The sequence below is a fragment of the Macaca nemestrina genome, chromosome 11 (assembly GCF_043159975.1).
Source record: "Macaca nemestrina isolate mMacNem1 chromosome 11, mMacNem.hap1, whole genome shotgun sequence".
In the NCBI taxonomy this organism is placed as follows: Eukaryota; Metazoa; Chordata; class Mammalia; order Primates; family Cercopithecidae; genus Macaca; species Macaca nemestrina.
Genome location: NC_092135.1, coordinates 37,438,626 through 37,464,584, shown reverse-complemented (window position 1 = coordinate 37,464,584; position 25,959 = coordinate 37,438,626). Strand labels below are relative to the sequence as shown.

At 36.2% G+C, this 25,959-nt stretch overlaps 1 long non-coding RNA gene across 1 annotated transcript in view; it reads left to right on the top strand.

The window, feature by feature from the left end:
- LOC139357095 (uncharacterized) overlaps positions 1-24,338 on the top strand; it is a 67,841-nt gene extending 43,503 nt beyond the window's left edge. The window contains exon 3 of the long non-coding RNA XR_011609728.1: positions 24,216-24,338. This is a non-coding gene — a long non-coding RNA (uncharacterized lncRNA). The remainder of the gene's footprint in view (positions 1-24,215) is intronic.
- The last annotated feature ends 1,621 nt before the right edge of the window (positions 24,339-25,959 follow it).

Sequence of the window (25,959 nt, the reverse complement as noted above, 5' to 3'; positions counted from 1 at the left end):
TTTTGCTCTTGTTGCCCAGGCTGTAATGCAATGGTGTAATCTTGGCTCACCACAACCTCCACCTCCTGGGTTCAAGCAATTCTCCTGCCTCAGCCTCCCAAGTAGGTGGGATTACAGGAATGTGCCACCATGCCTGGCTAGTTTTGTATTTTTAGTAGAGACGGAGTTTCTCCATGTTGGTCAGGTTCGTCTCGAACTCCTGACCTCAGGTGATCCACAACCATGGGACAATTTAAAAGAGCCATTATAGCTTCATAGATTCCTTCAGGGTTCATTGACCTTTTCTGAAACTCAATTACAGCCCAACCTCACCTTCTGCCCAAAAATGCTTCCTTCCTTCCTCCCAGCCAGCATAGGTACTAATTCTGAGAACATTTCCTAATAAAATCTGGCTCTTGTATTGAGAATGGACACTAATAAACAAAAATATAAATACACAGGTCAGTTGAGATGACACTGTAGTAATCTTGGAAATAAATTTTGAAGGTAGCAGTGGAAGTGCTAGAAATATTTAGATTTTAAACAACAGAATTTCCTGAAGACTGGGTGTGGGATTGTAAGAGAAAATGATGACTCAAGGATGACTCCAGTGATCTTTGCTTGAGTACTGGAAAAATGGTTTGGGTGCGGGGGCTATGGTTGGAGTAGATTTTGGAAGGGGTTATTAAGAATTCATTTTGAAGTATGTTGAAGTATGTCTGTTAGATATCCAGTGGAGATGTCAAGTAGACAACGGGATTTACAGAAATTCAATCTGATAGAGGGTTATGGGTGACAAATATCATTTTAGAAGTCTTTGACATATACTAATGTTTAAATGTATGAGAATAGATGATACCTCCAAGAAAATGAGTATAAATAAAGAAGAGAAGAACACTAAAGACTGATACTTGAATATACCAATTTAGGGACTGGGGAGGAGAATCAACAAAGAAGACAATGATGGAATGACCATTGAGGTGGAAGGAATACCAAGGGAGAATAGTTGGAAGACACATGGAAAAGTATATAAAGGAGAAAGGGTATGATCAACTACTTAAAATGCTGCTACAGTTCAAATAAATTGGCTTTGATCACTTTGATGGTGAAAATGATGGCAGTATTCATAATGGGGTGATGAGATATAAAACATAATCAGAGTATTTATACAAGCATGTTTGAGTAAAGGAAATAAAATATCTCTAAGTATTTTGCTATAAAGAGAAGGAGAATAAGTAGTTGGTAGGGACAGTGAAGTCTGAACAACTTTGGTTTTTTTTGTTTGCTTGTTTGTTTGTTTTTTGTGGAGACAGGGATCTCATTATGTTGCCCAGGCTGGTCTCAAACTCTTGGCCTCAAGGAATCCCCCAGCCCTAGCCTACCAGATTGCTGAGGTTACAGGTGTAAAGCACCATGCCTAGCCTTTTTTTTTTTTTTTTTTTTTTTTTAAGGAGAAAGGATAGTATATTTGTATGCTAATAGGAATGATCAAGTGGATAGTAAAACATTAATGATAAAAGGAGGAATTTCTAGTGAAATGAACATGGGTTAAACAAGAGTAGATAGGCTATACTAGGCAAGTAAAGAGAATGCTATGGCTGGGTGCGGTGGTTCACGCCTTGAACTCCAGCACTTTGGGAGGCCGAGGCAGGCAGATCACGAGGTCAGCAAATTGAGACCATCCTGGCTAACAAGGTGAAACCCCGTCTCTACATAAAATACGAAAAATCAGCCGGGGGTGGTGACAGGGGCCTGTGGTCCCAGCTACTCAGGGGGCTGAGGCATGAACCCGGAGGCGGAGCTCACTGTGAGCCGAGATTGCGCCACTACACTCCAGCCCGGGTGACAGAGCTAGACTCCATCTCAAAAAAAAAAAAAAAAAAAAGAGAGAGAGAATGCTATTAGATATGAACATGACAACAACATAGCAATACAAATAAATACATGCAAAGTATTTTTATGGAACAGTACTTGGAAATAATTGTTGAAATTTCTTCCATAAATTTTTTATCTAGAAAAGGGTACAATATAATCAGATTAGTCAGTTGATTACTTTAAAATATAAAGTGAAATGCTTTTAAAGATTGGGTATTGGAAACTTTTTTGGCTATGTATACTTTTAGCATAACTAAATAATAATCTATCTTTTTAATATGCAATAAATCCAAAGCCAAACATTATATGTGCTATTAAAAATGTGTTTATGAATAAATACATGCTTTTTGCTACATATTAATTTAGGGTAAATACTATACATCACATGCTAATGAAGAAAAAGTCAAAAATGTGCCTAGGAAAAATGGATGTTATTAAAGATTCTATTTAATTAATCATCAAAAATATAACTATAAAATGTATTGCTTAAAGTTAGAACTTTATCATATATCACACAAAATGAGTTGCATAACTGTTAACATTACTCCGAAGCATTTGTTAGGCAACATATTACCAAGAATGTATCAAAACAGATCCAGGAAAGTAGTTAGCATCTTCAGTATATCCTGATTTAACTAATCTATTTTATGTAAGACATGTAAACATACGTCAGATTCCAATAGCAAATTCTGTAGCATTGGGCCACACAACTTACAAAAAAGAGCATCTGGAGACAACCTGTGAGAAAATCTCTTTTCCATGGTTATTATCCACATAGGTTCAAACTCAATTTCAGCTATTGTTTGTATTTATTCAGGGTCATATTATAGGGGACTACATGCAAAAACACTGTCCTTCTAACTGCTGCCCATCTGCTTAAAATTTCATTTCAGTTATGATCGTTGCTCCATTTCCTCTTTGAGTTTAATTTTTCTTCTTTCTGGGTTTGCTAAAAACAAACATAATAATCTCAAGTATTGTCATTTGAAGCAGAGATGAATTATTGCCATTAAGCGAAGAGATATTTGTTGTTGCAGTATGAATGGCTCATTTGTGAAGCAATGTAATCTGCTCCTCCCAAGATCTACATCTTCTGTCACCATAGAAAAGTCAGGGCTCTACAAAAGAGATCAGACGCTAATGTTTTGACTGGTTAAATTTGAAGTTGGTCTTGACCGTTACAATACCAATCTTTTTTTTTTTTTATGTGAATCAACGTGGATTCATTTGTTTGTGTAAATTTCTGTATAAAGAGTGACTAGCCTTTAAGCTGCCATTTTGTCATTTACTCATCGTGAAATATCTGGTACAAATATTTCTTCAATAGCCATCAAGCAAATAAGAGTGTTTCACATTATATAACCTGAGATGTCTGAAGTTTAATAATTTTTGTTTTGCCAAGAAATATGTTGAGTTGGAATTACATTTTTCAGTAAAGAAACACAGAGCTATAGCTAGCTATCATTGAGCCATCTACCTATCTATCCATCCCTTTTGATATATATGATACATATCATCTGCTGCTGAGGTACTTCCCCTGGTATCTTATATTTAAGAATTGGGAGGCTAATTTCCTTGCTATGAAGGTCCCAATTACTAAGCACATAGGGGTTGAATTTTGCATAAGCATTTTTCCAAAAGAAATTTGTTCTTCATTTGTGTCCTAAGTAATCCAAACCTATCTGCCAGTTGAATGGGCTATTTCATTTAGACCTTAAGACATTACTTTTCCTTTTCTTTTTTTTTTTTTTTTTTTTTAGTTTTTTTATTTTTATTTTTTTAGTTTTTTGGTCATATTTCTGCTAACTATATGGCTCTTTTCAAACAGTTTTCTTGCCATTGATGCATGGTCAAAGACTGTCAGGCTTTTTGTCTCTGGGCATGGAACCAAGAAAACAAACAAAAAAATGGAAAATATTATTCTATTGGGAAGGTGCTGCATTTATCTCTAGGCTCTGACCAGACAATCTCAACTTCTCTTTTCATTTTGCCATTTCTATAGACTTTCCACACAAACTTGAGCCTCTTACTCTTTGGATAATCTAAACACGAGTCATATTAATCATATTTGCTTCTCCAAGAGATAGAAAGCAAGAAAAGGATAATAAAGTTAGGTATTAGTAGTTGATTTGCAGGAATCGAAACAAATCTGGAATTAGTTTTTGTCATCTCTGTCAAAGACAAATATGAGGAGTAGGGTGTTCTTTACATAGAATAGCCTACATTAAAAAAGTCTGTATTTTGCTAACATATCTCCTCAATATGTATTTAGGCTGATAATCAGGGCTATTATTTTTTGGTCTTATAGGCTTATGCTAACCTTTAAAGCATGTGTGCATTTGTGTTTCTCTGTGTGTGTGTGTGTGTGTGTATGCATGTGTGTATATATGTATATATATGTAAAAGAATGTATCTTAGCACTTGAAAACTTCTACCACTGTTACTATATAACTTAAATACTATGTATAATAATTTTTTTAAAAAAACAGCCATATGGAAGAGTCACACACTGTCAGTTGTAAATATCAAATCAAATGTCTTGAAATATCTAAAACTATATGTAGTAACAAATGTTTGAATCAGCAAACTGGATGTAAACTGAATTTTTGCTGCCACATTTTTATTACCTGTATTAATTAACCTGTATTATTTTTGTATTTGACAATATGAAAATTTCTGTGTGCATGTTAATGATCTGTCCATGTATTTTCCTTTAAGTTCCCTATGTTTCAGTAACAACATAAAATCAAATTCTTTGGCAGATTACATTTTTTCCAACTAAATATAAAATGTATTCTGGGTTGGAGAAGGCAAGTTGCACCTGAGACAACGATGTAGTCAGATGCTCTTTGACAGTGGTTCATGGAAGCTTACATTCCCTCTGGTGAAAACTAGCATGACAAATTAAATCCTAGGATATAAAAAAGCACATTATGGCATGGATTTTGATAATAGATATGGTGATTACAAAAGGTAGCAGATTATTTAAGTAGTAAAATAGAAGCTTTTTATATTATATATTTATGTTAATATTTTAAGTTAAACAATATCTTTATGGAAAAAAATTTCAGTTGAAAAAACAGGAGGGAAGAGCCTTAAACTGTGGTGCAGCTCTAAAGAAAAGCCTTAGGTGGCCCAATAGGATGTTCCTGCATAAATAATTCAAAGAGTATTGCATAGGGTAGTCACCAGGCCCTAAGTCCCTGTCATGTTCAGTGAGCAACTGAGAGCTGACCAGAGAAAACATATATATGACTCAAATACCATAATGGATCCCCAAAGTTTAGCAGCTTAAGACAGTTAAATGACTTAACTATACGCAATAGGTCCATTCCTGAAGGGATATTTGAGTGGTGTACCTCAATAGCCTCCATATTAGTAAACACCAGATTTTCTAAAATCCATCTTCAATATATCATTTATAACAAAAAATAACAAATATTATATTATGCTAGATATAAATGTCATAACAAGGAAATGCTGTGAGATCTTTAGGAAAAAAAGAAAAATTCATGGAAATCATAATAGAATAACTAAAAATTTTATAGTTATACAATAGTCATGGAAGAGTCTATATCAATTATTACTCTACAAATTCAATGAGACTCCAGTTAGTATCCTAGCAAGATTTAGTAAAAAGTTTATAAAATTACAGAGCTTAAGAATATCCAAGACATTTATGAGGAAGAGTAACGAAGTGAGGAGGTTTGTTTTATCAGACACGAAGACTAATTTTAAAGGTAGAGTAAATATGGGCATTTTATTAGAAGAAAGTCATTTATTTCTCACACTTCTAGAGGCTGCAAAGTCCAAGAAAAAGGCGTTGGCAAGTTTTTTGTCTGGCAAGTGTGCAGGCTCTGCTTCCATTGGCCCTTGATGCTCTGTCCTCACATGGAAGACAGCACGTGGACAGAAAAGGAAAGGAAACAAGTTCCCTCTGCCAAGTTATTTTGTAAGGGCACCTAATTCCACTCATGAGGGAGGAACCCTCATGGCCCAATCACCTCTTAAAGGCCCACCCTTTAATTCTATTACATTGGCAACACCTGAGTTTTTGAGAGGCCACAGCATATACCTTAATTCCCAATGAATGAGAATATAAAATGATAATGTTCAAAGGATGTCTTTATCAACTAATTATACTGAAGAAGTGATCTCATCCCACAATTTTTTTTTTTTTTTTTTTTTTTTAGATGGAGTCTTGATCTGTCTTCCAGGCTGGAGTGCTAGAGTGCAATGGCATGATCTCTGCTCACTGCAATCTCCGCCTCCTGGGTTTAAGAGATTCTCCTACCTCAGCCTCCCAAGTAGCTGAGATTACAGGTGCCCACAACCACAATTGGCTAATTTTGTATTTTTAGTACAGACAGGGCTTCACCATTTTGGCCAGGCTGGTCTCAAACTCCTGACTTCAGGTGATCCACTTGCCTTAGCCCCCCAAATTGCTGGGATTACAGGCATGAGCCAACAGTGCCCAGCCTCATCCCACATTTTAAAAAAAGGAATTAGGGCTATACTTCATAACATAGTAAAAAATAAAATACGGATGGATGAAAATTTAAATGTGAAAAATACAACTTTATTATTATTATTATTATTTTAAGAGACAAGGTCTTGCTGTCACCCAAGCTGAAATGTGGTGTGATTGTGGCTCACTGCAGCCTCGACTTCTTGGACTCAAGGGATCTTCCTGTCTCAGCCTCCCAAGTATCTGGAACTAAAAAATTGGCTATTTTTCATATTTTTATTTTATTTGTTTAGACACAGCATCTCACTGTGTCGCCCAGGCTGGTCTTAAACTCCTGGCAACAAGTGATGCTGCCAACTCAACCTCCCAAAATGCTGAGATTACAGGCATGAGCCACCATGCTCAGCCTCAAAAACATTACTTCAAAAATTTAAAAGAAAATAATGAAAATTTATGGAAGGGGAAAGTTTTTTAAAAATTAAGACATGAAAATGTAAAAAAAATTGATAAATGAGAATATATTCAAATTCAAAAGTTCTCTTGAACTAAATATATGATAAAACTAAAGCAAAGTACAGAATTAGGAAACGGACTTATTACCTAATAAGTTAAAAATAGTGTTTATAATGTGTTTTTTAGAGACCAACCAACATGTCAAAGTAGAAATACTGAATGATGAATAAACATATGAAGAGTTGCCCAAACTCGTTAGTAATGGAAATAAAAACTTAAAAATCCAGGAGCTATCACTTTCAATTCATCATACTGAGGGGGAAAAAATATTTAAATCTGCAAATGCCAACTACATTTCCTTATATATTGATGTAATTTTAAGTGTACTACTTAGGGAAGCACATGTGTCAATACCTGATAAAGTTGAAGATGCACATACCTTACAACTTAGCAATTTCACTACTGTAAAACTAAAGAAAATTTCACATTGGCAAAAGAAGACATACTCAAACATGTTTATTAAAATATTGTCTATAATGGCAAATATCATAACCTAAATACCCTACCACAGTATAACTAATTAAATTGTGCTTAAAGAAGCCAATTTTGGTAGAGTAATTAAAAGTGATTTTTTTTTTTTTTTGAGGCAGACTTTGTTTGAAGTTGATTCTGTCAACTTTGAGCACAGTGTGGCTCTCTGATTTTAGATTCCTCATTTGTAAAATGCGAATAAAATTGTACTGACCTCATGTTTTTGTTGTCAAGGTTCAAAGGTTAATATAGGATTCAGATTATAATTTGATACATACTGAACATATAATAATTGTAAGCTATTATTAATATTAGTCAAAAGACCCTAGACCATACATCAGATAAAATAAATAAATTAGATCTATATTTGTCAATGTGAATAAATTTAAGTGAATAACATTTAAGACATTTGTAAGGAAAGACATAAAGCATGACACCATTTATATAATTTTAGACTTAAAGATAATGTTATGTATTGTTAATGGATATATATATATTAAAAATATAAAAACACGCATAAAAAATATAAGAACTTATCTGTATCTGAAATATTATATTTTATTAAAAAATAGATCTGAAGAAAATGATGTATAGAAGTATATGAGCATTTGCTTGACTGTGTCTTTTTATCTGCATGACATATTTAGTAATTAAATATATTATAATGTTACTATACCTTTTGACCAAGAAGTCTGCACTTACCAAGCTTTCGAGTTTTATTTTCCTATATTATTCAATGTTTAGCAACAACTTATATTTTTAAAAGTATAGTTTCACTTAACTCTTTGAGTGTTCTTTTGTAGTAATTCAATATAATCCATATGTGTCATAAATTGATTTTATAGTAGAAGCATGCCATCACACTATTATTAAAATGTTTATACATGTTAATTAATATAAATAGTTTGGTAAGTCCTGGCTATGGGAAGATCATAGTTCCATCCTAAGAAGTAGCATAGGACATTCAAAACAAGAGTTGAAAACTAAGTTATACTGCAGCTTCTGTGAAAACATCAATTCCTTTAAATATTTTCATGGCACCTGCTGTGCATACAGTAGTCCCCCTTATCCACAGGGGATACATTCCAAGACCTACCGTGTTTGCTTGAACCTCTGGATAATATTGAACCCTATATATTCTAAGTTTTTTTCCATCTGATGACAGAGACGGCTACTAAGTGACTAACTAGCAGATAGTGTATCCGGCATGGATACAATGGACAATGGACAAAGGCATGATTCAGGTCCTGGGCAGAATGGACTGGGACAATGCAAGATTTCATCATGCCACTCAGAATGGGTTGCATTTTAAAATTTATGAATTGCTTATTTCTGGAATGATACTTTTAATATTTTTGGACCATAGTTGACCAGGTAACTAAAACTGAGGAAGCAAAACAATAGATAAGAAGAAATTACTGTATGTTCCATTTGTTCTGCAAATTCTAATTTTGCTAGACCTCCTGCTAAACAAAATGATCCCTTCTCATATTCTGTGATGAGGATCTTGGATGATCAAGGCCAAGGGTTGGCAAACATTTGTTGCAAAGGAAAAGGTAGCAAATATTGAGGTCTACCTGTTCTCTGTCATAAGTACACTCAATTGTGCTGTTGCAGTGCAAAGGTAAGCACAGACAACATGAACATAAAAGGATATTTCTATGTTCCAATAAAACTTTACTTGAAAAAAACAAAACAGTTTTTAGCATGAAGGGGTGTTGAATTTTATCGAAGGCCTTTTCTGCATCTATAGAGATAATCATGTGTTTTATTGTCATTGTTTCTATTTATGCAATGGATTACATCTATTGATTTGTGTATGTTGAACCAGCCTTGCATCCCGGGGATGAAGCCAACTTGATCACCGTGGATAAGCTTTTTGATATGCTGCGGGATTCAGTTTGCCAGTATTTTATTAAGGATTTTCTCATCAATGTTCATCAGGGATACTGGCCTGAAATTTTCTTTTTTGTGTGTGTGTCTCTGCCAGGTTTTGCTATCAGGATGATGCTGGTCTCATAAAATGAGTTAAGGAGGAGTCTCTCTTTTCCTATTGTTCAGAGTAGTTTCAGAAGGAATGGTACCGGCTCCTCTTTGTACCTCTGCTAGAATTCAGCTGTGAATCCTTCTGATCCTGGGCTTTTTTTGGTTGGTAGGCTATTAAATACTGCCTCAATTTCAGAACTTGTTGGTCTATTCAGGGATTCGACTTCTTCCTGGTTTAGTCTTGGGAGGGTGTATGTGTCCAGGAATTTATCCATTTCTTCTAGATTTTCTAGTTTATTTGCATAGACGTGTTTATAGTATTCTCTGATGGTAGTTTGTATTTCTGTGGGATCAGTGGTGATATCCCTTTTATCATTTTTTATTGTGTCTATTTGATTCTTCTCTCTTTTCTTCTTTATTAGTCTGGCTAGTGGTCTATCTATTTTGTTAATGTTTTCAAAAAACCAGCTCCTGGATTCATTGATTTTTTTTTTAAGGGTTTTTCGTGTCTCTATCTCCTTCAATTTTAGTTATTCTTGTCTTAGTTATTTCTCGTCTTCTGCTAGCTTTTGATTTTGTTTGTTCTTGCTTCTTTAGTTCTTTTAATTGTGACGTGAGGGTGTCAATTTTAGGCCTTTCCCACTTTCTGATGTGGGCATTTAGTGGTATACATTTCCTTCTAAATACGGCTTTAGCTGTGCCCCAGAGATTCTGTTACATTGTTTCTTTGTTCTCATTGGCTTCAAAGAACTTATTTATTTCTGCCTTAATTTCATTATTTACCCAGTAGTCATTCAGGAGCAGGTTCTTCAGTTTCCATGTAGTTATGCGATTTTGAGTGAGTTTCTTAAACCTGAATTCTAATTTGATTGCACTGTGGTCTGAGAGACTGTTTGTTATGATTTCCATTCTTTTGCATGTGCTGAGGAGTGTTTTGCTTCCAATTATGTGGTCGATTTTAGAATAAGTGCTGTATGGTGCTGAGAAGAATGTATATTCTGTTGATTTGGGGTGGAGACTTCTGTAGATGTCTATTAGGTCTGCTTGGTCCAGAGCTGAGTTCAAGTCCTGAATATCTTTGTTATTTTTCTGTCTCGTTGATCTCTCTAATATTGACAGTGGGGTGTTAAAAGTCTCCCACTATTATTGTGTATGAGTCTAAGTCTCTTCGTAGGTCTCTAATAACTTGCTTTATGAATCTGGGTGCTCCTATATTGGGTGCATATATATTTAGGATAATTTTCTCTTCTTGTTGCATTGATCCCTTGATTATGTTGCATTGATTATGTAATGCCCTTCTTTGTCTTTTTTTGATCTTTATTGGTTTAAAGTCTCTTTTTTCAGAGACTAGGATTGCAACCCCTGCTTTTTTTACTTTCCATTTGCTTTCCATTTCCCTTTATTTTGGGCCTATGTGTGTCTTTGTACGTGAGTGGGTCTTCAGAATATAGCAAAAGGATGGGTCTTGACTCTATCCAATTTCCCGGTCTGTGTTTTTTAATTGGGGCATTTCACCCATTTACGTTTAAGGTTAATATTGTTATGTGTGAATTTGATCCTGTCATCATGATGCTGGTTGTTTATTTTGCACATTAATTGATTCAGTTTCTTCATAGTGTCATTGGTCTTTATATTGTGGTATGTTTTTCCAGTGACTGGTACTGGTTTTTTCTTTCCATATTTATTGCTTCCTTCAGAAGCTCTTGTAAAGTAGACCTGGTGGTGACAAAATCTCTCAGCATTTGGTTGTCTGTAAAGGATTTTATTTTTCCTTCACTTATGAAGCTTAGTTTAGCTGGGTATGAAATTCTGGGTTCAAAATTCGTTTCTTTAAGAATGTTGAATGTTGGCCCCCACTCTCTTCTGGCTTGTAGGGTTTCTGCAGAGAGATCTGCTGTTAATCTGCTGAGCTTCCCTTTGTATGTAACCTGACTTTTCTCTATGGGTACCCTTAACATTGTTTCCTTCATTTCAATCTTGGAGAATCTATCGATTATGTGTCTTGGGGTTGTTCTTCTCGAGGAGTATCTTTGTGGTGTTCTCTGTATTTCCTAAATTTGAATGTTGGCCTGCCTTGCTAGGTTAGGGAAGTTCTCCTGGGAAATATCCTGAAGTGTGTTTTCCAACTTGGTTCCCTTCTCCCTGTCACTTTCAGGTACACCAATCTATTGTAGGTTTGGTCTTTTCACATAGCCCATATTTATTGGAGGCTTTGTTCATTCATTTTAAATTTTTTTCTCTAATCTTGTCTTCATGCTTTATTTCATTAAGTTGGTCTTTAATTTCTGATATCCTTTCTTCCACTTAATTGATTTGGCTATTGATACTTGTGTATGCTTCAGAAAGTTATTGTTCTGTGTTTTTCAGCTCTATCAGGTCATTTATATTCTTTTCCAAACTGGTTATTCTAGTTAGTGGTTCCTGTAACCTTTTATCAAGATTCTTAGCTTCCTTGTATTCAGCTAGAACGTGCTCCTTTAACTCAGAGGAGTTTGTTATTACCCACTTTCTGAAGACTACTTCTGTCAATTCCTCAATCTTACTCTCTGTTCAGTTTTGTGCCCTTGCTGGAGAGAAGTTGTGATCATTTAGCGGAGAAGAGGCATTCTTGTTTTGGAAACTTTAGCATTTTTGTGCTGATTTTTCCTCATCTTCATGGATTTATCTGCCTTTGATCTTTGATGTCAATGACATTTGGATGAGGTTTTTGTGTGGGTGCCCTTTGTGTTGATGTTGATACTATTGCTTCCTGTTTGTTGGTTTTCTTTCTAACAGTCAGGCCCCCATATTGATGGAACACACCTCAAAATAATAAGAGCTATTTATGACAAACCCACAGCCAGTATCATACTGAATAAGCAAAAGCTGGAAGCATTTTCTTTGAAAACAGGCATAAGACAAGGATGCCCTCTCTCACCACTCCTATTCAACATAGTATTGTAAGTTCTGGCCAGGGCAATCAGGCAAGAAAAAAAAATAAAGCATATTCAAATAGGAATAGAGGAAGTAAAATCGTCTCTGTTTGTAGATGACATGATTGTATATTTAGAAAATCCCATCTTCTCAGCCCCAAAACTCCTTAAGCTTATTATTAACTTTAGCAAAGCCTCAAGATAAAAAATCAATGTGCAAAAAATCACAAGCATTCCTATACACCAGTAGACTAACAGAGAGCCAAATCATGAGAGAACTCCCATTCACAATTGCTACAAAGAGAATAACATATCTTGGAATACAACTTACAAGGAATGTGAAGGACCTCTGCAAGGAGAACTACAAACCACTGCTTAAGGAAATAAGAGAGGACACAAACAAATGAAAAAATATTCCATGCTCGTGGATAGGAAGATCAATATTGTGAAAATGGCCATACTGCCCAAAGTAATTTATAGATTCAATGCTATTCCCATCAAGCTACCATTGATTTTCCTCAAAGAATTAGAAAAAACTAGTTTAAAATTCATGTAGAACCAAAAAAGAGTCCATATTGCCAAGACAATCCTAAGCAAAAAGAACAAAGCTGGAGGCATCATGCCACCTGAGTTCAAACTATACTACAAAACTACAGTAACCAAAACAGCATGGTACTGGTACCAAAACAGATATATAGATCAATGGAACAGAACAGAGGCCTCAGGAATGATGGCACACATCTACAACCATCTGATCTTTGACAAATCTGTCAAAAACAAGAAATGGGGAACAGATTCCCTATTTAATAAATGGTGTGGGGAAATCTGGCTAGCCATATGCTGAAAATTGAAAATTGAAACTGGACCTCTTCCTTACACCTTATACAAAAATTAACTTAAGATGGATTAAAGACTTAAACATAAAACCTAAAATCATAAAAATCCTAGAAAAAACCTGAAATACCATTCAGGATATAGACATGGGCAAAGACTTCATGACTAAAACACCAAAAGCAATGGCACCAAAAGCCAAAACTGACAAATGAGATCTAATTAAACTAAAGAGCTTCTGCACAGCAAAAGAAAGAAACTGTCATCAGAGTGAACAGGCAACCTACAGAATGGGAGAAAATTTTTGCAGTCTATCTATTAGATATTCAGACAAGTATTCAGAATCTACATGGAAATTACATTAAAAGAAATAAACAAAACACACTATCAAAAAGTGGGTGAGGGATATGAACAGATGCTTCTCCAAAGAAGACATTTATACAGCCAGTAAACATGAAAAGAAAGTTTATCTTCACTGGTCATTACATAAATGGAAATCATAACCACAGTGAGATACCATCTCGTGCCAGTTAGAATGGTGATCATTAAAAAGTCAGGAAACGACAGATGCTGCAGAGGATGTAGAGAAATAGGAATGCTTTTACACTGTTGGTGGGAGTGTAAATTAGCTAACCATTGTGGAAGACCACGTGGCGATTCTCAAGGATCTAGAACCAGAAATACCATTTTACCCAGCAATCCCATTACTGGGTATACACCAAAAGGATTATAAATCATTCTACTATGAAGACACAGGCACAAGTGTGTTGATTGCAGCACTATTTATAATAGCAAAGACTTTGAACCAACCCAAATGCCAGTCAATCATGGAATGGATAAAGAAAATACGGCACATATATACCATGGAATATTATGCAGCCATAAAGAAGGATGAGTTCATGTCCTTTGCACGGCCATGTATGGACCTGGAAATGATCATTCTCAGAAAACTTATATAGGAACAGAAAACCAAACACTGTATGTTCTCACTCATAAGTGGGAGTTGAACAATGAGAACACATGGATACAGGGAGCGGAACATCACATGCCAGGGCCTGTCATGGGGTTGGAGCAAGGGGAGGGAGAGCATTAGGACAAACACATAATGCATGTGGGGCTTAATACCTAGATGATGGGTTGATGGTTGCAGCAAGCCACCATGGCATATATATATATATATATATACACACATACACACCTATGTAACAAACCTGCACATTCTGCACATGTATCCCAGAACTTAAAGTATAATAAAACTAAATACATAAAAATAATAATTATAATTAAGAAACAACAAACAAACAAACAAAAAGTCGATAGGCTGTAATTTCCAGCTGTAATTCCAGATTTCTGCATACATATAGTTAGTTTCTGTCTTTATCAGACCCCACCTGAGAGTTTAAAGAAATGATTCTTTGTGGAGGTAAGACATGACTGAAAGACCAACCCTGTAATTGAAGACTAACCCTATAATTGAAGAGTTGGGGATTATGTTGACAGATGGCAGATTAGACGCTTTTAACATGCCTCAGCTACTTGGAAACAGCAAGATAGTACATAAAAGGTCAATGCTGTGAGTTTTAATTGAAGAAGGAAAATGAAAATCCACCAGAATTATGAAGGATAACCTAGATACTGAGGAAGAGAATGAGGTCAAATAGGCCACATGATGGTGTCTGGCTGATGAAAGTGAATGAAGCACCAGTGTGTGAGAGAGGCAGAGAGCCTCCCTCTGGGACTCACCTCTCCACTGGAGATCTGAGCTACCCCGGACAAAGGAGAACACTTTGTTTCTCCCAAGCACTGGAGTTAACTAGGGAAGAGGTGTGGAGATACCGAGAGGAAAAGAAACTGGTAAAAGCTGCAGACATTCTAGACCTGAGATGTAGAGCAGGGTGCAATTTTTAATCTGGGCACATGCAAGATCTGTCATTCTTGGTGACCTGACAGCATGGCCATGTAGGTATTTCAGTCTCGGGCCAGAGACTGGAGCACTTCCTCTGGAATGGAGTAGATATTTCCATAGCTAGAATTGTGGAAGGCCCTCCCTCCTAGAATTGTGCTCTCCCCCATCACAGTCCTGGGGCTACAGGAGAGCTGCTACAGCTGCAGTTCCTCCTGAGTAACGAGATGTGCAGCCAGAGTCAGCTTGATGAGCTGAAACTCATCAATGTGTTTCATTGCTGGGTGCCCTAGCCCAGTCTCCTGAGAAGTGGTGCAGGAGAGTGCGCTCTGACAGTACAGAACTCCAGACATTCACAGCACGTACTTGCCTGGAACAGCAGCCTGAGCCACCTCACCCTTCCACAGATTGTGGTGCAGTGGGGCACTCTACACACACAGGGATCTCCAGACATCTGCAGCACCTGCTCACTTGGTTCAGCAGTCTGGGCTGCTCCACTCTTCCTGAGAAGACTGTAGTGCAGTGATGATCTGTGCTCCATATCTAGGCAGATTTCCAAGCATCCAAAGCACCTGTTCACCCAGATTGGCAGCCTGAGCTGCCCTACACTTCCTATGCAGAGATCTGAGTGAAGGGAGCCCTCTCTGCTCCACACCCCAGCAGACCTCCAGGCATTTGGAGCACTCGCTTTCCTGAGTAAGCAGCCTGAGCTGCCATGCCCTTTCTGTGAAGAGACTGTGGTGTACCCAGGTCATTTCTGCTCCATTCCCAGACAGATCTCCAGAAGCCTGAAGTACCTGTTTGCCTAGATTGGCAGCCTGAGCTGCCCTACCCTCCCTGAATAGAGATTGGGCACAATGGGAACCTCACTACTGCATGCTCAGGTGTATCTCCAACTATTGGAGAACCCACTAAATTGGACCAGAAGCCTGAGCCTCTCCACCCTTCCTGTGCAGAGATTGTGTTGAAGCAAGGCCTTCTCTGCTTTACACATGGAAGATGTCCAGGCACTCAGAGCACTCACTCACCCAGATTAGAAGCCTGAGCCCCCGCACTCTTCCTGTGCAGAGCCTGTGGTAAAATGGGGCCTTCTCCACTCTATTCCTAGGACTATCTCCAGGCATTATAGGCACCCACCCACCTTAATCAGTAGCCTAAGTAGCCCATCTTTCCTGTGCGGAGACAGTGGTGAAGCAGGGCCCTCTCTACCCCATACCCAGACATATCTCCAGGCATTCAGAGCACCCAATTCACATAGATTAGCAGCCTGAGCTGCCCAACACTTCCTGAGCAGAGATTGTGATGCAGTGGGGCCCTCTACATGCCACATCCAGGTAGATATCCAAGCATCTGGAACACTCACTTTTCTGAATTAGGAGTTCAGGCTGCCCCCTTCATTGTTCAGAGAACTTGGGGGCACTTAGGCACACCTCCAGGCATACGGTGACTGCCCACTAGATTCTCTTAGTCCTGGTGCTTTTGAGTGCTATCAGGGGGCATGTAGGTAGCCTGCCCAGTCTGGTCTCACCTATTTTGCCCCATTCTCCCAAGCCTGAGCAAGGAGATCAAACCACTGTGGACTCCATGGACCAGCCCTTTGTTTGAGGCAGCAGAGAGCTTCTCCTAGTAAACAATGTACTCAGCCACATTGGTTGCATATTGACAGTATAGAACTCCAGACATTCACAGCAAACACTTGCCTGGGAGAGCAGCCTGTTAGTCATAAGTACACCTTCTGGCTTGTAGGTCAAACCACAGGGCTCAATATAAAACCTCCCAACCAAAGTGCATAGGGCTACAGAAGCAAAACGATAAGACCTTACCCAACATTCTCTACCTCACACCAACTAGAGAGCAGGGAAAGGGAAAATAAAATTTTAAAAAATAATAATATTATAGGGCAGGAATAAAAAAATTCTACCTGCACAAAAATAATTACAAATATTAGAAGTGCCAACAACTCCAGATGAGAAGGAACCAGCAAAAGAATTCTGGCACCATAAAAAATCTGAATGTAGTGACACCATTAAAGGATCACACTAGCTGTCCAGCTATGGTTCTTAACCAAAAGGCAAGCTCAGAAATGACAGATAAAGAATTCAAAGCATGGATTGCAAAGAAGCTCAACAAGATCCAAGACAAGGTTGAAAATAAAAAAAGAAATTTCTGAAGCAATGCGGGAAATGAAGGAAGAGATAAACATAAAAAGAAATCAATTGGAGCTTCTGAAATTAAAAAATTTACTTCAGGAATTTAAAAATACATTTGAAAGCTTTATCTATAGACTGAACCAAGCAGAATTAAAAAACGTCAGAGCTTGAAGAACAGTCTTTCTAACCCAGTGAGAAAAAAATAAAAAAATTAAGAAAAATAAACAAAGTCTTTGAGAAATATGGGAAGTCTTTGAGAAATCTATGAATTACTGGCACTATTGAGACAAAAGAAGAAAAATATGAAGAAGAATGAAAATGGTCTATCTTTCACCATCTACAAAAGTTAACTGAATATGGTTTAACGGATTAAATGTAAGACCTCAAACTATAAGAATCCTAGAAGAAAACCTAGGAAACTCCATTCTGGAAATTGGCCTTGGGAAAGATTTTACGATTTAGTCTTCAAAAGCAATCGCAACAACAACAACAATAACAAATTGTCAAGTGGGACCTAATTAAGCTAACTAGCTTCTGGACAGCAAAAGAAACCATCAACAGGGTCAATAGTCAACCTAGAGAATGAAAGAAAATATTTGCAAACTATGTATCTGACGAAGGTCTAATATTCTAAGATCTAATATTCAAAGGTCTAATATTCTGCTCAGTATCTGGGTGATGGAATCAGTTATACCCCAGACCTTAGCATCCTGCAATATACCCATGTAAGAAACTTGCACATATACCTCCTGAATCTAAAACAAATGCTAAAATTATTTTTTGAAAAAAGGAAAGGAAAGGAAATGTACATTTCCAGAAGTTGCTATAATAAAAAGTAAAGAGTCAGGACTTTGGGCCATGAGATATCAGCCCAACCTCCAGGAACATGAGCTGCAGATTTCATTCATCCATGTGTTGAAAAACTCAATCAACAATCCTTGCAAAATTAAGACTTAATCAAAAGTCTGGACACCAAAGCTAGAGTAAGTGGCCTGAGTTCGCAATAATCTATATGCTATTGCTACATTATGATATCAGAAGGGTAACATGTCTCTTTAGAACTCAGTAGGTTTTTATTTAGAAGCTTCTCCTAGTCCCACATTCCACCCTATATGTTTCTTCTTTTGGATGTTTTTAATTTGTATCCTTGCACTATAACAAAACTAATGGTTAGTATAGTGATATCGTGAGTTATGTTAGTCATTCTAGCAAGTTATCAAATGTGAGGGTTCTAGTCTAAATGTGGGTGGTCCTAGGAATCTCAAAACTTTCAACTGATGTCTAAAGTCATGGACATACTTGGCAGTCTAGAGAACTGTGCTCTTAATTTTGAGTTTGTCCTAACTTTGAGTAGTAGATGATATGAAAATAAGAGTACTATAATAAAAATGCACAAAATATACGTAAACTTTTATACAATAATTATAATGTTAAAACATTTTTCTAAGGTTTTAACTATATACCCATTGTCACAAAATGATTTATGATAACCAGTAAAAGAGAATATAATAGAATACCTCAACTCTTTCTCTCATGAATATCTATTTAGTACACAGTATTTATTAGGAGATGAGCACTACATTAGATGTCAAGGTTAAATATTTAAAAAGATAAACATATTCCTTGTAATCTAACACTAACATAACTAAAATATAGTAATGTATTTATTTAGATGAATAGGCAATTTTAAAATTTTCTGATATCTTCTTTAATAGTGGATGCCTCTGCTATTGAATCACATAGAAGTGGCACCCAGACAAGATATGGGTGTCTAGAGTAGGTTTTACAAATAAAGTGAAAAAGTTCGATAGAATTGATTATCAATAATAGACTACCCGATTAGCAGTGGTTTACATATAAAAATATTTAGTTTTTATGCAAAACAAAGATATTAAATAAATATACTCAATTAACTTACAAAACAGGGCATGTGGTAGGCAGTGCCAAATTTGAAACCAAAGCCTGGTGATGTCATCAGAAGCTAGTGATGCCATCAAATATGTCATTCGGTTTCCCCATCCTACTTCACCATGCTACTCCACCAGTTAAGCATGCTGACTTTTCAATTTTTGGTAAGGATGGTTGCTGCAGGTCCATGGTGTCACATCCAAGGGAAAAAAGAATGGAGTAAGACCATGGATTTGTTCCTCAAGAAGTTGTGCCTTCTTTGTTTTTTGTTTGTTTGTTTTGTTTTGTTTTTGAGACGCGGTCTCACTTTGTCTCCCAGACTTGGAGTGCAGTGGTGTTATCCTAGCCCTCTGAAGCCTCGAACTTCTGGGCTCAAGCAGTCTTCTTGCTTCAGCCTCCCAACTAGCTAGGACTACAGGAATGTGCTAACATACCTGGCTAAACTTTTATTTTTTATTTTAGAGACAGGGTCTTATTATGTTTCTCAGAATGATCTCAAACTCTTGGCCTCAAGTGATTCTCCTGCCTCAACCTTCCAAAGTGCTAAGATTACAGACATGAGCCCCTATGCCTGGCCAGGTTTCTCTTTTTATCATGAGAATACACTATTGCCTTTGCCAGAATGAATGATGTCATAGGCCTCATTAGTGAGAGGATGATAAAGTGAAATTTTGACACAAGGGAATAAGATTCCCATGATTAAGTAAATTTCATAATAATTCATACTCTGGCACTAGTGGAGGGCCCATACTCATTGTAAAATTAACTTCTTACTAGTAAAGTTCAACATTTATGTAAATAAGATCAAGCAGCATTTGGCTATTGGTTAAGTGACATTATCTGCCATAGGAAGTAACCTACAAGCTAAGACATGGTGGATGAGCAGGATTCTCTGGAAAAAAAATAATGGGAATAAGTAGGAGAACATGAGGAAAAACTTTCCATAGAGAATAACACATGTACATTTCAGAGAGAGAAATCTTGGTAATTTCACTGAAATACCAGCACTTTGAGATCACAGTGTAAAAAGGTGATTACTGATAAATGAGGTTGCAAAAACTAAGAAAAAATTTAATCATGAACCACTGCAATAAATTTACTTAAAATGGTATATTTTTCGGTCATCAAAAATATAATGAATAAGGTTACATGAAACATGCACGTATTTATGGCTACTATTAAGGAAAATTAATATGTGTACTTTTGTGGGACTATATATAGTAAGTGGGATAAATGTTTAATATAATATACAAAACAGATATAGTTGGGAGAGGATGGAAGGATTATGAATGCTAAACCACTGAATTATTTTTAATATCTTTAATTTTGTTGCACTGATATTTAAATACTAAAATTATTTAAAGTAAAATATGAATTAGTTTCCTAGGACCACCTTTATTTTTGCCTCTACTATTAAGTTGCCAAGTAAAACTGCCAAGTAAAATTTTATTTTCCTCAAAGTCAAGCTATCACACATAGTTGAATAAATTGAACACTGGACAAGATCACTTAAGAGGCAAGTGGAAGCTCTGCTTACTCCACTATTTGTTCTGGTTCAAAACAGCACCTGCTTGAACAGTTTCCATTTTTAATTCCCATAACGTTATTGCATAGGTTAGCCATAGCACTGCCTACTTTTGGGAGAATAACTTATTATTTGAATTGTGATTTGAAGACACTCATTTTCTATATTCTCTTCTGTCTCAACTAGCATGACCAGTCAAAGTTTACTGTAAAACTCATGAACTCATAAAACAAGTGAGTTTGAAGTTATATAAAGACAGAACAGTAGCAAAGTTCATGGAATAATGAATATGAATATTCTTATTGGGAAACGAAAAACCTTTTAAAGAAAATATATGTCAGGCAACTGTGGTTCCTTAAGTGACCTCTGGCGATTCCTATAGATGCTCTTTGCAGAGAGTTCTTTTTCTGTTTATTATTAAATTATTTTTTAAACTGATTGGATTCTTTATAGTGCCATTTGACCTACAAAAAAGTACTGAAATAAAAGTTTCTTTTCCCTTTGCCCAAATAAAAAGAGCAAGATTTGTGAAGGTTTTTTTTTTTTTAAGAAGAAATGAACTACTTATTACGAAGAATTATGTGAAGAAAAGGGCCAAAATATTATTTGGTTTCTGGTCTTCTTATTCAATACATTTTCTGAGCAGTCAGAATCCTTCTTTGGTTTGAGCTGGTGAGTGACCAGCTGAGTACAGTCACAACAAAGAAAAAATTCTGTATTCGGGGTTCATGTAGCAAAATAAGAACAAAAAGCTTTTGTAAAGTGGGATGAAAAACGTCTTAGAAGATATGAACATCATTGCTCCTAAAGTAAATGACCTTTTTCCTCTAGGTGGTCCTCGCCTTATATAAGCTCAGTTTTATTTCGTAGAGGAAAATTTTAACCAAAATGTCCTAATAAGATGAACTTCTTAGCTGACCTGAACTAGACATTTCCAGAAATTGTGGTATTTTTCTGAAAGTAACATGTTAATCTCAAAAGTTAGCCACCAGTTTAATCACCACCATCAATTCTGTCACCAGGTAGAACTAATATCAGTAATTCCCATATCTATTAAATGCTTGCTATTGGGCTATAACATATTCTAAGCACTTTATATGTATTTTACTCACTTAATATTCATATTACACCATATGAAGTAATATTTTCATTCACAATTTGCATGTGAGAAAAATTCAGACATTGAGAAATTAAATAACTTGTCCACAGTCAACTGAACTTCAACTGAGGAAGTTACTTTGAAACCTGGGAGTCTGGCCCCAGGGTCCTGACCTGTAACTTCTCTTTTATGATGACTCTGGTTGATCACACTGAATATCATATTCAGATCAAAGAATCACAGAAATCAGTGTGAATCTGACAACTAGTCCTTCTATTACTTCCACATCAACCCCACTAACCATTCAGCACCTCTGTGAATAAAAAATTCACTCTTGCAAACCTGACCAATTTTTACAGTTAGAAGAAAATAAACCATTACCTGTATTCAGACTGTCCAGTTGGCTTAGGCAGCTATAAGAAGAGTACTGGACTTGTTGCCAGTGTGTATCCTAATGAAGTGAAAAATATCAGCAATGTCTATTTGTTCAACCAGCTTCATTTATGCAATATATCTCATCCAGATGAAAGATTTTGTTTCATTATTTGCTGAAAACCATGTATTCCCAAATACCACAAAGCTTCCATATGTTTCAGCTAGCATTTGTGCAGCTTGCAATGACATCTTCATTAAAAGATTAGTTAAAACTCTAATTTTCCAATGGAAAGTATAAATGATAAGGCTTCAAAGTGAAAAACCTGCCTGAAATATGAGGTCACCAATGAATTAGCAGAAATAGGTTACTAGCTGTAGAGCAGCATATGACATTAATGCTTACAATTTTTTTATCATAGTAAAGGGTCATGGTGCTAAGCAGACGACAGCTATATTATTCAAACAAGATGAGAAATGTGCTTAAAACTCTCCTGTAAAAACTAAGTATAGTTACCCTAATATAAGAGACATTAGAATGAGTGGGCAAAGTAAAATCCCAGGTAAACTCCCCTTCCTCCACACTGAGATGGCCTTATGCATTAATTCAACAATTTCCTGATTCTTAACTCCTATTTTGAATCCTTCATTCCCTATGGATTATAATAGTAGCCTTCTAGTTAAACTTTTCTTGCTTATAATCTCTTAGGTCTTGAATCCAGCCTTCACACATCTGTCTAAGTTTCTGAATCATGATTTATCTGATCATTTCAGTGCTAAAACATGATCGAAGATGGATTGCCTATTAGGATCCCACATTCCTATTATATAAAGCAAGAATATTTGCTTTTAGCTCCAGTCTTCCCCAGTCTTCACTATCTGAAATTTCTGTAGTTATTTTTCTTAACTTCAATATTAATACAACAATATGCAAGTGGTAAGATCAAGATAAGTGTACAAACTCTCTCGAAGAATGCCAGCCAAGGCTTTGTGATCACAATGAGTTAAAAGTGACTAGTCAGGGATTTTTATGAATATGAATCATGGGCAGGATTATCAGAAATTATAAAATTGTTGAAAAAAGTGGACAGGCACAAGAAATTCAAATACAGAAACACACCTGGAGCATTCATAGTAAAAAAATACATTGAAAATTAGAAAGTCTTTATGAATTAACCAACACTACATGAAATAGAGATAATATGCTACTGTCTTTAGGTGATGCCAAAGAGTTCTGCAAAGCTGTAATTTAAAAATCAGGTCACAAAACATCTAAATAATAGGTGTGACAATACTTTCAAAATCTGTATCTACATGAAATTGCACTGACTTATGATGAAGTAAGTGAGGATAAATTTCCTGTGGGTGCTTGATGCATTAATCCACAGAAAAATTTTTATTGCTGCATTAGATTTTCATCAATTGAATTTTAAAGTTAAACCCAAACATGTTTCAAAGTGTCAATAGAAATCTATATTTCTCAATTGGCCACTATTTTAAATATTTTCATGTGAGGTTAAATAAAAAATTGACCTTCATAGAATATACATTGATTTATGCAAATATCTGGAAAATTGAAGAGTTCCTCTTCCTATTCACCCTCATGAATGTAACATACTATCAAACTTTTTAATCTTTGCTAATCTGAAGGATGAAAAATGGTAAGTCATGGTCATTTTAATTTTTAATTTTCCTACTAGGAATGAGGCTCAGAGTATGGGTCATATGTTTAAGATCCATTTATATTTGTGTTCTGTGAGCTATCTTTTCATATCTTTTGCCCATTTTTTTAGAGGAGGGTTTTTCATGAAGTAAAAGTATCAGTCTATTGTCCATGGAAGCAGTCCCCAAACTTTATGGCACCAGAGATTGGTTTCATGAAAGATAATTTTTCCATGGACCAGGGTTGTAGGGGATGGCTTTGGAATGAAACTGTACCACCTCAGATCATCAGGCATCAGATTCTCATAAGGAACACACAATCTGGATCCCTCACATGTGCAGTTTGCCACAAGGTTCATACTCCTATTAGAATCTAATGCCGCTGCTGATCTGACAGGGGATGGAGCTCAGGTGGTAATGCTCACTTGCCCACCACTCACCTCCTGTTGTGCGGCCTGATTCCTAGCAGGTCGTGAACCAGTACTAGTCCGTGGTCTGGGAGTTGGGAACCCCTGATCTATGGTATGAATTGCAAACATGTTTGTCTATCAATTTTTTAAGGGGAGAATCTCAGTCTGTCACCCAGGCTAGAGTGCAATGCTGTGAATTTAGCTCACTGCAGCCTCAAACTCCTGGGCTCAAGTGATCCTCCTGTCTCAGCCTCCCGAGTAGCCAGGATTACAGGTATGTGCCATCATGCCCAGCCTTTTAGTGTTTATTCATGCTTTTGTTATTTTTAAAATTATACATAGTCAAGTTTATCATTTGTTTTGTTTGAGATTATAATTAATAATATATTTTGTCATCATTAGACTACTTTTCCCTTATGTTTTCTTCTAGTACTTTTATTGTTTTATTATTTTACATTTAAATCTTTATATTTCTTGAAATTTTGTGGTCTAAGGCAGGGGTTGTAAAACTAGAGCCAGTGGGCCAAATATGTTTTCCAGCAAGCCAAACTTGGCCATGACAAATAGTTTATGTATTGTTTATGACTACCTTCACACTACAATGACAGAGTTGAAAAGAGTGACAGAGACCTACGAACCCCAAACTATTTGCTATTCGGTCCTTTACAAAAAGAAGTTTGCTGACTCCTAAGATATATAATACAAATACTGTATTATTTTGTAAAGAAGTTAGACATTATTTATTTATGTCACCCTTTACCCACTGATTTGAAATCTACCTCTATAATGTACTAAATCTTTTAGAAATGGAAGGCAAACAGGCTACAGATAAGCCCCCAAATTTCAGAAAGTTAGGTTAAATAGATTCCTCGAGTTTTCAAACATGAATGAGTTCCAGGTATTTCCTTCCAGGGAGGCTCTCTGGCCTGCGTTCTGAGAAGACACCATGAAATTCATGTTTTATTGATTCCTTTTTTTATGTTAGGTAGGTTCTAAACGTTTGTTTTAGAGTCATATTTTTCTTCTTCCTTTAATGTATAGTTGGGGAGCATTGGACATATATGCAGTAAAGACACATAGCTAGAAGTTTGCCTCTCATGTAAGAGCTGTCTGATTTCATACATATCATCATTGGCATTATTCTTAACTTGGGAGGATCATGTTTTATTCTTGAGTTTTAAAAAGGAAGAGGAGCCACTATCCTCTGAGCAAGCACTTAGAATTATTTTTTGGTAATCTGATGGGATTGATGAAGAACTCTTAACGAGCTTTGCTCTGGCTCCTTTTGAGGTCCATGCCATCTATTGGTGACTGTGACCTGAATTCCTGGATTTGGAGGTAGAGTCGGTCTGTGATGGAATATCAGAAGGGCAAAGATGTTTCTCACAAGATGCTTCAGAAAAACAGGAAAAAGGCACATACATATAAACATAAAATCTTTCAAAATGTAATTAATATAGAAATTTGTGGCCAAAAACCAAGTCAAGTCACCAGTCCTGGATCCTAGAAGAATAGAATATATCCAGGGCATCTACGATTAATAAATGGTCTTGAAACCACAGTAACTTAGACACATCCTAAATTCGAAGTCTACTCATGACATTCCTATCATCATAAGCATTAACTGAATTCAAAGTTCCAAGTGCAAATTTGCATGTGAACAGCGAAAAATATCACTTGCCGATGTTTGACCCAGTTTCTCTTCCACATGAATCAGAGATGTCCTTTTATTTTTAATTCCCTAAAATATTTAAATAAAATACATTTTTGTGCTCCTGAAAATTGTATGACAAATTCACAAATAATTAACTTATCTGCACTACAGTCCTCACTACCCCGGGAAATAAGTGATTAAATAATACCCAGATATCCACTAAATGCCCAACATGAAGAGA